The following is a 13552-nucleotide window of genomic DNA, read 5'->3' as shown; positions in this document are numbered from 1 at the left end:
TCTCTAATCCAACATTTTGCACCGAAGACTTTGAAGTAACTCACATTGGATTTCTTGTCAGTGAGGAGTTCATAGGCAGTCTTCTTGAAGAATTTGTGAAGATATACTTTGTTGATGATCACTACACCACGACACTACAATAACGACACACATTTGTTGGCATAAGTGCACATTAGCGACACATTGTCTGTCCAAAACAACACCGACACATCGATTGTCGAAGTTGCTCTAGAGGGACGATGCTCTATCTGTCGGTAATGCTTAAAGGTATGCAGACATATAATGTGTCGGTGTATGTTTTTTTGCTATTAGATTATCCGTCATTGTTATGTCGCGATAGAAAAAGTGTCGGCGTAAGTTTGATCCTGGCCCACTTATTTTGGGCCACGCGGGATAAGTTGCGCGCGAGAGACTCCAAAATTTTGGCTAAGCCCATCTTATCTCTTTCTCTGCCCGGCCACTCCTTCTGTTTCTCCCACGCCACACACTCTCCCACCTAAACCTAAACCTAGGTCACCTGCCGTCGCCGCCGCCTGACTTGCCGGCCGATTTGCTCGCGCTGTTGCCGCCTCTCCCACCACCAACGGCGCCTCCCAAAGCCTCCTTCTAGCATGTGGTTCTTCCCCATGTTCCAACCCCAAGGTGATGCCTTAACAGAAGGTAGGATAGGAGAAGAGGGAGGGAGATCCACCGCGACTGAAGAAGGCCGGGCGATGACCATGGCACGCCCAGATCGGCCAGCACCGTCGACGTCGAGCTCCTCTGCTCCTAGTGCCAGATTCGCCTCGGGCTCCATCTCCACAACCACGCACCTACAGCCACCATGGAAGGTCTCCTCCCCGCCCCTATCTCCCCCGGACTGGTGGTTAGTCTTGTTTTGGCCGCTCGCCTCCCTGATGTTGTTTCCTCACGCGCGCACAGGTGCTCTGTGTGCTTGCTTCTTCCCTTCCTGGGACGCTGCTGCTCCGACGCCATGGACAATTGTAAGAATTTCTCTTCTCTCCCCTTCTTCTCGTCTCCTTCCTCCGGCCTGTATTTGCTTACTGCACCACAGTAATTATTTCTTCAGAGAGGAGAAGATGACAGGTCCTGGAATCCAAATTTCCTTCATGAACAAATGAAGCACAATCCTTTGCAGTAGTTGAAGTTTCAGACTGAATAAATTACATTGGAGCACCTGAAGTTTCAGACTGAATATATTATGTTGGCCACCTGCATTTGGAAAACTTATCCGATGTAGCATGTACATTTATTTTCCTAGAAGGCCATTGCTCTTGTCGTTATTAGCAGCTCACGTTCCAAAAGTGCCGGTGGAATTTTTTGAAATTAGTAGTGCAGTTTGCATCTTTGTAACAGAACATGTTATACGATCAATATTAACGATAAAAATTGGACTCTGTGTGTAGTGTATGGGAAGTTTTAAGTGATTATGCGAATATGCTTTTCCTTCGTTTGTGCATCAGATTTCACAACCAATATTTATTTATTTTAGAGACTGGAAAATGAAGAGAGAGATTATGGGGTGTGGTGGCCATTAGTTGCTTCCGCTGTATGTTGACCTACTTGCCTTTCCTTTCATTATACATGCAGCCAAAATTTATGGGGGGTGTTATATAAGCTGGCAACTGATTATATTGTAGACCATCTGCTCGCAGCTGGTCTAGGATTATTGTTATTGCTTCAGGGTTCATATGAAACATATTTCCCTTTTGACAATTTGGACATGTTATTTCCTAAGTGCTAGCTCCAAAATAGGACATTGAAATCTTAGTTTCACATTGGATGTTTGGAACATAAATTGAGTACCCTTAGTAATAAACAGAAACCATATTCTCAATAGACTAATATTTATTGTTGAACGTGCCTTTTGCTTTTGAAATGATAATTATTACTTAGCATGTGATCTTGCTTAGTAATAAACTAAACCATATTTTAGTGTTTCATTTTCCTCAATTACCAAGTTTAACATCCACCTTTTTATCTAATACACTCCATTATACTCAAATATGTTCTTTACAACCCACATGTGTCGCATTTTTTCTGCTAACAGGAGAGTACCACATTTGTGTAGACTTTAATTTCTTACATTCGTTACTTTCAGCCACTGAACAAACCAAGGTATAGAAAGACAAACACGAAAAAGGCTACCTGTTGGCTGTCGGTGCTGAGCTGACGGACAGTGTGGAAGAAGAAGGTGTGATCTTGGCAGCGGCCCATGAAGCATTTTTTTCTTTGCATGTTGATCACTACTGCACTGTTCAGGTTCTTAATCAAGGTAGTAGCAAATTCTCTGTGTTTTCCTTTGTAAATTTTTTGACTTGTTTGATGTTCTTTACTTTTCTTTCTCCTAATCAATCATCTAAGTTCCCAATGAAAGTAGCTTTGTGTGTGTGTGTGTGTGTGATCATGCTTCATTTACTTCTATCGCCAAGTTTCAATTATCTCAATATGACCACTATGAAAGCCAGGCGATGTTTGCTTGAGAAAATAGTGTAATAAACAGAGATTCTTTGTGTTGCAAATATTTTCGTATACTGAAAGAACAACTCATCCCAATTTGCATGCAGCTGGCACATATGTTCGCCAGAAACAGATGTGGATGAGTGTGCGTGTTCTTACTGCTTTAATACTTGCAGTGACTGATTGACTGTGATTGTGGGTCACAAGCAAGGGAATGCTAACCGTGGTGGTGGTGGTGATTGAAGAGCCCTTAATCAATTCGGCCATGTAGATTGGAGCAGCAACCTGGGATATTGCACCATCTAGCTCCATTTGTCTGATTCATCTTCTTTTCCTGGTCTATCAACTGGAGGAATCTACAGGTATGTGCTGCATGTTTTCTGCTAACAGGAGAGCAACACATTTTTGGAGACTTTCATTTCTTGTTTACTTTCAGCCTGTCATAATTTTTTAACTGAAGACATATTATTGTTAGTTGGATGAGAGCTGATGCTATACTGCCATTAGATAGACAAGGGTGCAAACTCTCTTAATCTGTGCAAATAACTGTGCAAACCAACCTCGTATTCTTTGAGGAACAAATTGATATTATGGTTATAGTTTTTAACAGAAGCAAGGAATCTTAGTAAGAATTATATATTGATGTTACATGGTTTGCTGCACCTTACGACTGTCAGCTAGGCATGGCCTTACAAAATACGTGCATTATCTGGCCAACCATTCTTCCTTTTGCTACTTGAATTGACAACAAGCATTGTAGTAACATGATGTTTATGTCAATTCCAGATTCGTGAATACGTTCCTAACCTCGCGCAATCGATAGTCGGTCTGATCTTGTCCTCCAACGACCAAGAGTTCCGAGATGAATGTGTGGTGCCCCTCGCGAAACATAGGTGAGATGATCTTGCACTCACCTTTTAATTATATTTTCCCTACAGTTTTCTATGTGTAATATTTGCAGTACATTAATGTAATTTCTATTATATTCATGTTGTAAAGAACGGCTTCAGCATCACAGGGTGTGCAATAATAAGAGCAAAATTTATCATCCAATTCACAGAGAAAATTCAGTATCAAATGTACTTAACCACACTATGTTCACAGTTAGACCTGTTTGTCAATGTATTTTGTTGCTTTTTATTTACCCCCTTGTTGTACTCTTTTCTCATCACTGTATTTGTCCATCAGCCATCCCCTCTCTTCCCTTGTGCTTCCCTATTTTTTCTGGTCTTCTTCAAATCTCTAAAGTTATAGTAAGAACCTTATTACGGATGCCTTAGAACAAATCTGATTGCTTAAGAATGGGCGCTTAATTTTTATAGTAAGCCATGTGATATGGTAGGAGGTAGCGTGGCTTTGGTTTATTTTCTGATAAGGATATCTTATGTAACCAAACTGTTTGCAATATCTTCTAGTTTTTAGATATTGTTTTAGATCTTTGGGATCATTGGCAACTCGCAAGTTTGAACAAATTATCATTTCTATGATTGCTGAAACATAGAAGTTGTTTTTTGCAGGGACATGGCAGAAAGTAGCAAGTCCCCAAGTTGATCTAAGATGTTCCGGTGTTCACTTTTGTTCATAACATGGTAGATACATTTTGTTCATATAGAAGTTGATGCCGGCTTGGTGATTGAAGGATTGGTCTCTTTCATAATACTCCCTCTGTACCGAAATACTTGTAGTTGGGGCCCCCAATTACAAGAATTTCGTTACAGAGGGAGTATTAGTAATCAAGTGATCGAACAATTGGTCTCTTAGGAGCTTAGCCTTTATATTTTGCTGCAGTACAGGTCTTGTATGTCGACTTATGTATTACCTTCATGGTTGTAGCAAACTTGAGTGAATATAACAAATGTTCAATATATGTTGAATAAATGTACTAGTGAATGGTGTCTTGTGATGAATAGAAGAGTGCAATTATTTGTATATGTATTGTGCACTGAACATGAGTTGAATACTACAAATGTAATTTTATTGAAAATATGGTGCAAATGCATTTTGTGCTGAAATGTAGAGCCCTGGCAGCAAAAGTGTCGGTAGAAGTATTGGACGTCGCACTATGTGTCGGCATAGCACATTAACAGACAAACTGTCGGCATAACAATGGACGTTGCACTATGTGTCGGCATAGCCCGGTGTCAGATGATCTGTCGGCATAGCATAGTCTGTCGCTATAGAATTGTCTGTCGCCATAGATCTCACCAAGCCCATCAAATTGTTTGTCGGCATAGATTTATCTGTCGGTAAAGACCTTTCCCGGCAGGACTATAGGCGACAACTCATTTCTGTCGCCATAGGTCTTTGCCGACACTAAATGTGTCGCCTTAAGGGACCTATGCCAACAGATTGTTTGACGCTGATTTGAGTGTCGTGATGTAGTGGATGTGGCAGGCAGTATCAATTGCCTCACTCCAGAAACGACGAGGTGTCTTGTATTCATCAAGCATAGTGCAAGCCATCTCAACAAGAGTTCTGTTCTTGCGCTCCACGACGCCATTCTGTTGAGGAGTATAAGGAGCAGATAACTCATGAGTAATACCAAGTTCATCAAGATAGTCATCAAGACCGGAATTTTTGAACTCAGTTCCATTGTCACTCCTGATGTGCTTGATCTTCACACCAAAGTTGGTTGAAGCCCTTGAGGAAAATCGTTTGAAGACTTCCTGCACCTCATGTTTGTAAGTGACAATGTGTACCCATGTGTAACGAGAATAATCATCAACAATAACAAAGCCATATAGAGATGCATCATTTGTAACAGTAGAATAATGATTAGGACCGAAGAGATCCATGTGAAGAAATTCAAATTGTCGAGTGGTAGTCATGATAGTCTTCGCTGGATGCTTGGCCTTTGTCATCTTCCCAGCTTCATAGGCTCCGCATAAGTGATCCTTGAGGAATTGACATTCTCAATGCCAATGACATGCTTCTTCTTCGCGAGCGTGTGCAGATTCCTCATGCCAGCATGACCAGGTCTTCGATGCCATAGCCAGCCTTCTGAAGCTTTCGCAAGTAAGCACACGGCAGGCTGTGGTCCTGTAGAGAAATCAACAATGTACAAGTCTCCTCTCCTAAAGCCTTCGAAGACTTTGGAATTGTCAGCTTCCAAAATCACAACACAACGATACTTGCCAAAGACAACAACCATATCAAGATCACAAAGCATTGAGACAGACATGAGGTTGTATCCTAAGGACTCGACAAGCATGACTTTGTCCATGTGTATGTCCTTAGAGATCGCAACCTTACCTAGACCCAATACCTGACTTTTGCCTTTGTCAGTGAAGATGATATGCTTCAGATGTGACGGTGATAAGGGAGCATCCATCAATAGATTCTTGTCACCAGTCATGTGATTTGTACATCCACTATTGAGGACCCACTCATTTGCTTTGGGTTGATCATCCTGCAGATGAATTAGTGCAACTTACAAACTCATATACTTCATCAGTGAAGAATATGACATCAATATCATCAGGTCAATTTCATCAAGAAATTAGAACAGATAATCAGTATGAGGACGTTAGAAATGAAGGTTCATTTCATCATGATTAGCCTGCGTCCTATCAGGCACTGTTTAGGTCTCCAGCAAATTCTTCAGTCGTTTTGAGCACGACTGGAGACCTGACCCTGCAAAAGAGATTAGTTCTTTTTCTTAACCACCCACATCTGGAGGGGTGGCAAAGAATTCATCACTCTTCGAGCACCATATGAGAAAGGTGGCATGGACGCCAGTCCACTTCATTTCACATAAGAGGGGCTAGGGTAAGCATATGAATAAGCAGAGAAATTCTTCGAGGACTTATGAACATAATGATTTGAAGAATAATGCACATATTCATAGCCCTTAGCTCTACCCTGCGAAACAGAAGGGTTAGCACAATGATGATCATATGAGGACTTCGATCCTTTTGAGGAATTTGGTCCAATTGAGGACTTGGATCCATATGAAGAATTTGGTTCATATGAAGAATTTGATCTGGAGTTCCTATTCTTCACAGGTGGTGTCATGAGGACATTCACCTGAAGACTTTCAAGGCAACTTTTGGGAACCCAGATTTTCTTCATAGGGGAACCGTTCCTGCAGTTAGTCCCAACATATCTAGCAAATACTTCACCATTCTGATTTTTGAACAGTTTATAGTTAGAGTCAAATGACTCATCAGAAGAATGAGGAGATTCACATGTAAAGCCAGTCAAGTTGGATGGATCAACTGGAGGTCCCTTTGTAGCAACCCATGAGGTTTGGGGGTACTGCTCAGGCTTCCAATATGTTCCACCAGCATTGAGTTTCCTCTCAAAGGCAATACCCTCTTACCTAGGGTTTCTGTTGAGGATCTGCTTTTTGAGCACATCACAAAGAGTCTGATGCCCTTTGAGGCTTTTGTACATGCCTGTCATGTACAATTCCTTCAGCCCTGCATCATCAGTGATACTTGCATTGTCCTTAGATGAGGAATTAGTGATAGCAGAGACATATGAAGAATTTGTAGCATTAGAAGCATTTGAACATTCAGGTGAAGAATTAGCAGTTTCACGTTCAATACACTTCAGACATGGAGGAACAAATTCTTCCTGGGTAGCACTGATTTGTTGAGCAAGTAATAAATCGCGCTCCTTCTGAAGATCTTCATAATCCACTCTTAGCTTTTCAAGATCTTGCTTTCTTTGAAGAGATTCAGAAGAAAGCTTCTCGTGATCAGACAAGAGAGTATTATGATGATCTTGAAGGGCGTCAAACTTGGACTGAAGTCTCTGAAGACTGTCAGCCAATGCTTTTGACTGATCCATTTCTTCACCCAACATATCATCGCTCTTATTAAGCATGTATTGAACTTTTTCCAAAGCTCTTTGTTGTTTAGTGGCAAGGGAAGCAAGTTTGGCATAGCTGGGGCCAAATTCATCACCTGATTCATCATCACTAGATTCGGAAAGGTAGCATTCAGTTACCTTGACACCCTCTGCCATGAGGCACGGTGAAGAGGATGATGATTCAGGTGCGAAAGTCATCTCTTTGAGAGAATCCTTGGAATCCTCAAACCAAGGATCATGTCGAGTACGATGACCTTCATAGACCTCAGAAAGCCGGTCCCAGATTAGCTTCGCGTGATTGAGGTGCATGACGTTCCTGAACTGATTTCGGGACAGACAGGAGCAGATGACATCCTTTGCCGTGAGGTTCAGTAGAGTGTACTTGCGAATGTCATCAGCCTCCGCCATCTTGCATAGATCGGTAAGACCAATCTCAGTGACGGTCCACAGTTCGCTGTCCATAGCCATGAGTCGCTTCTTCAACATGGCCTTCCACCGAGGATACTCATGACCGTCAAAGATGGGGCAGGATACGTTCCTCAATCCTGCAGTCGACATAACTAAAACTCCAGGCGGTTAAACCAAAATCACACAGAACAAGGGAGTACCTTGCTCTGATACCAATTGAAAGTGCGTTATATCGACTAGAGGGGGGTGAATAGGTGATTTTTATGAATTCTTCATTGAGGAATTTGCTGGTGAGGAAATTCCTAAATGAAGAACTACTAGCAGCGGAATAAGTACTCAGAAGTAAACATATCAGAACACAAGCATAGTCATCATGATGAAATGAAGACAAGCACAGAGTACAGAAAGCGTAAACACAGGATAAACACAAGAAAGAAGATGAACAAACTGAAGAAATTGATCTGAGGAAATTGAGAAAGTCTTCAGTCAAAGTCTTCAAACAGATATGAACACGCACACAACAACAGACATGAGGAAATGAAAGAGTTGAGGAAATAGAACCAGTAAGCTTGGTGAAGACAATGATTTGGTAGACCAGTTCCAACTGTTGTCTCAATTGTACATCTGGTTGGAGCGGCTGAGTATTTAAACTCGAGGACACCCAGTCCCGGACACACAGTCCTCACCGTATTCTCCTTGAGCTAAGGTCACACAGACCTCGTCCAATCACTCGTGGTAAGTCTTCAGGTGACTTCCGAACCTTCACAAACTCGGTCACTCAGCGATCCACAATTCCTCTTGGATGCTCTAGACCTTGACGCCTAACCGTCTGGAAGAAGCACAGTCTTCAAAGGAAACAAGCGTCGGATCCACGTAGGATCAATCTCTTCAGTGATGCTCAATCACTTTGGGTTTGTAGGTGTTGGGTTTTGGGTTTTCCTCACTTGATGATTTTCGCTCAAAGTCCTCGGAGGATGGGATGCTCTCAATTCACAAGTGTCAGTTTCTCTTGGAGCAGCCAACCAGCTAGTGGTTGAAGGGGGCGGCTATTTATAGCCTAGGGAGCAGCCCGACATGATAAGACATAAATGCCCTTGTGTGATATGACCATTGGGTGGGTAGATTTTTTGGAACCGCTGGCGCATAGCACAACAACCGTCGGAATTTTGACTATGAAAATCCTCAGGGCTATCATGTTCCTCACCGTGTAGACAATTCACACTGGTGAATTCCTAACTCCTCAGTCAGAACAAATTCCTCGGAGACCAGAAGAACTTCGTCTCTGTCACTGAAGAATATGACTGAACTGTATGAGATTTCCAATGGCTTCACTCAAAGGGATTGGTAGGTGTAGGATTTTGAGTTGAGCATCACATGGAAATTTTTCCTTAGTATTTCCTCGACCCCCTTTAACAGTACGGTGTTTCCTATGACTCAAGAAAGAGAAAATGAAACTAGGAAAACAAAAGTCTTCATGCTTCATGTTCCTCGAATGATTGCCTAGTCTTCAAGGTCACACCAATTTCTTCACTTTCAAAGTCTTCAGAAAGTCTTCAGAAATCCAAAGTCTTCAGTTGAAGAACTTCATTTTTAGGGGTCGACTTTCTCTGTAAATATCAAACTCCTCATAGACTTATAGACCTGTGTACACTCACAAACGCATCAGTCCCTTAACCTATAAGTCTTCAATACACCAAAATCACTGAGGGGCACTAGATGCACTTACAACATAAAAGATCAATCTTACCCAATTACACTGGGTACATATTTTTTAGGGATACTATACAAAATACGAAGTCATTTAACAAAAGTAGAAAGTGTATTTCCATAACCACAGGCAAAAACATAAACAACAATGGATTCAATATACACTAGATACGTGTAACAATTAGGAAGTCTATTTCTTTTATTTTTTGAGGAAAGGACAATCTATTTACATAATGACATGCACACGCTTATAGAAGACCAAAAAGACTCAATTGCACTCGATGTGTATTTTTAAGGAACACTAGACAGGTAATTAGGAAGTCATTTGAAACAAAAGGGATGTCTTTCTATACGGACATGCATGCACAAGAATAAAAATAGGCGAGAAAAAAATAGTAGCCGAAAACTGAACTGAGTCATGAGGAATAGGTTGTTAGCCTATGCATAGAAAACAATTGTCCACCAGATACTTTTTTATAACGATATTTATTGAAGTATCAAATACATATACAAGCAGCACATATATGGCATATATCACACTGGATAAGAAGAATATTGGGATGAATATCAACATGTTAATGTTGCGCAATCAAGTGTATTGTACCAAAAAATCAAACAATGTCACGAGATGGAAACCAAAAATCATAGATGATTAAGGTCTTCTGAATAGCATGCTATTGCAAAAGAGCATAGTAGGCACTTAAAAAACAAAAGCTACAAGGACAGTGACCGTGAGGAATGACTGACCTCACAGTTGGCTACTCCACCCATGTCATGTGAGAAGGCAAATAATGAAACCATTGAGAAGATATTGCTAGGAATAGGGATTTATGAAATGTTTGGGGAAGGCGAAACTTATATGAAACAACAGAAGTCCGTGACCCAGGGTAACAGTTTGTGTTGTTCCATAGTCACGGCTACGATTAGGTGTGGTGTTTTGTTGAAGGAGGATAATCAAATGTTGACGGGTAAATAGTGGAGAGAAGAGAAAATAATGTAATGGATCGTGCGATGATCAATTTAACAATACTAAAAACGAGTACGACACGAGCATGGTGGACTTACAGCAACATGTTCAGAAGGGGAATGAAAAGGTGATGCACCTATAAATAAACAGACGATGAAAACACATTAGTTCAATGTGAACTAGATAGAAATCTTTGTAAAAATAATAGCAACCGAAATATTCAAAACGGATACAAATATGGTACTTGCATGAAGTCCAAAAGGAACCTAATTTTCCAGAGAATATTTATTAAAAAATACTAAATAAAGAGTTAAATGAACAGGTAACTTAAATTTTATATAAAGTATGTAATGGCCTAAACGTCAATTCAAACACAACATACATGAAAAATACAAACATAACAAAACATAAAAAATCTAGCTGTGCAAATGCGGCCCGCTAGTTATTGTATAATGTTGAGTTGCCACATAGCGACCCAAATAAGGCATAAGCTTCGTTAGCCACAAAAAATAGATGACTAGACCTGAATATTTCAGGTTTATGTCAGATTAGCTCGATTGCCTCCGCAGAACGTTACAATTATTGTGAGTACTTGTGTCTGCTTCTATGATTGAACATTTTGTTGATATGGCTATCATTTTCATATTTACTTTGAATATATCTATCTATATGTGGCCTCTAAGTACACGGAATCAACCTTTTTTTGTGAGGAAACGTAGCAGTGCTCATATGGTTCGTTTCCTTGTAGTAGAACCAACCCACCAGGGTTGAAGTCCTAAACTTGGCATTGGTGATCGCATATTACTAGATTTATTTCAGGCCTTCCAGCAATGTGCATTCAGTGGAAAGAGACGTCTCCGTCGACTACAAAAGGCATTTGTAGCGACTTCTCAAGATAATGCGCCGGCTAAGTCTCTCGAAGGTACTCATATGGTAGAGTGTGTGTGCGTATGTGTGTAGGTATGAGCGTCTACATCTGTAGTGTGTTCAAAAAAAAGTACAAATAATTTCGAGACGCTAATGTTTACAACTATAACAAAGGTGCACTAGCTAGCTCAACTAGGCATCTAAAGAAAAATTTCAGTCCATATCTTCTAGATGGAAGTAATTATTGCCTTGGAATATATACTGCTAGTAATTACGTTTCGGTTACCATGAACCACTAGTGGTCATCTAGCAACTGTGGCCAATCCTGAATATATGGAACCACATTTAATTCACATACAGGAAAAATTGGTAGAACTTAATTCACACAACGTGCATGACCAATCGGTTTAATTGCGTACATATCTTTCCAAATAAGTAATTTTAGTTCACCAATGCATTAAGAGATAATTTAAGTACGTTATACACTGCTTTTTTATAATAACTTGGCTACAATTGAATGTACACGTTTGAATAAGCATCCATCTTTAGAACATATTAAACATTAAAATCAATTTGATAATGTATAGTATAAGCATATCCTGTTAATAAAGATTCATGTGGCTCTTGAGAGAAATGAGTCTTTTAATGTATTTTTTTTCCTTGACTGACTATTATGAGCATTCTATGTGTTAATTTCAAGAAATGTTGTGCTTTTATGAAGCACCTCCTTATCCTATCAACGTACATTTAATAGTTTCCTCGTATTGGGCCTCTTGGTTGGTCCTCCACTATATATCTATCCACCCCATTGCTTTCAACTCACCAAAACAAAGCAAATCTCCTTTGTTGTTCTATTCCTTTGTTGCAAATGGCTCGCAAGAAGGTGGCCCTCCGGTACATCCTTGATAAAAAGTCTCGATGCAGTACTTTAAAGAAACGTCATGAGGGCCTACAGAAAAAGGCGGACGAGTTGGCCATCATGTGCAATGCGAAGGCCTGCGTGCTAGTGTATGGCGAGGGCAAGTCGGTACCAGAGGTGTTCCTGTCCCACTCCGAGGCGGTGGCTATCCTGACTCGGTACAAGAATATGCCGGAGGGGAAGTTTAAGAAGACGGTGAGTCATGAAAGCTTTCTCAACCAACATTTTAACAAGCTCCAGGCCAAGGGCCACAAGTTCCAAGGAGTCTGTGAAGACAATGAGACCAGAATCCTCCTGCACAAGGCTATGCTTGGAAGCAACCTCTCGAGCCTCGATGGCCTCAACATCGAGGATCTCGCCAATGTTGGCAGAAAGCTGGAGGTGATCCTCCAGAGCATGGGGGAAAGCATCACAAAAATTAGTGGCCAAACACTAGTCTCCGCACCACCGCCAGCTCCATACATCACCAACTACATGCACATGGAGTCCCTGTCGACTTATCAGGCAACACCACCAGCTCCATACATGGACATGGAGTCTCCGTCGACTTTTCAGGCACCACCACCGACTGACAACATGGGCATGGGGTCTTCGATGATGTATCAAGCGCCATCACCAGCTCCCTATGTCACTGGTTGCATGGACATGGGGCCTTCGGCGATGCTTAAGGCCTCACCACAGCAACAAGAGGATTCACTTGACATGATGAGGTATGGAGGAGACCTCAACGCCCTGGTCCACAGTGGCTACAATACTAGTGGTTGTAATGACACCAGCATAAGAACTAGCTTGCCTAGCGGTGATGTTAACTCAAAGAAATCGTTTGAAGTTGGGTTTGGTTGGCAGTTCGGTGGCACTGATCCTGAAGCGTCTTCTTCAAGTCTTTTCCCCCCAATGTAAGCAAGGAGAGGATCTCTACATGTAATACCTAAAATAATAAGAGACATTTAGTCTTGGTTGTGCTCTTTGAGCGAAAGCATATTTCATTTAGTCATTGGAATTGTTATTATGGATCTCTTCAATGGTCTATTTGTTTGATCTCTGTGATTTAGCTGGTTCTAACTTGTATGTTGCACCTACTCTTTGTGTAAACATGCTTTTTTTGTCAGGCATACCTTTTCAATGATAGTTTTTGTTGACACTTAACATTGCATCAAGTGATACAACCATGAAGGGTTCACTCAACACATGAAACTTTTTGACACAAAAATAAGAAAAACTTCAAGAAATGGAAGACCAATCCGACGACTACACCTTCATCCGTGTTAGGTAAAGAACTCCTTAAGAACCACCTCTTCTATTGTGACATGCTTATGAGGAACTATAAGAAAAAACACCTGGGTACTGGACGCTAAGTGGGGGTATTTCCCAACCATGAGTCCTCCCAAAACCGAACATGCAAGTTGTCC

At 41.1% G+C, this 13552-nt stretch overlaps 1 long non-coding RNA gene across 2 annotated transcripts; it reads left to right on the top strand.

Moving 5' to 3' along the window:
- The first annotated feature begins 459 nt into the window (after positions 1-459).
- LOC123084247 (uncharacterized) lies at positions 460-4366 on the top strand. Of its 2 annotated transcripts, XR_006439367.1 has the most exons (6): positions 460-830; positions 922-983; positions 2102-2275; positions 2637-2822; positions 3247-3353; positions 3978-4366. It is a non-coding gene; the product is annotated as an uncharacterized lncRNA (long non-coding RNA). The 2 variants fall into 2 exon arrangements; XR_006439366.1 differs by lacking the exons at positions 460-830; positions 922-983 and having other exon boundaries at positions 992-2275.
- The last annotated feature ends 9186 nt before the right edge of the window (positions 4367-13552 follow it).

Source organism: Triticum aestivum, chromosome 1B (genome assembly GCF_018294505.1).
Source record: "Triticum aestivum cultivar Chinese Spring chromosome 1B, IWGSC CS RefSeq v2.1, whole genome shotgun sequence".
NCBI lineage: Eukaryota > Viridiplantae > Streptophyta > Magnoliopsida > Poales > Poaceae > Triticum > Triticum aestivum.
Note: the sequence above shows the minus strand (reverse complement) of the source record. Positions and strands in the feature narration are given on the sequence as shown.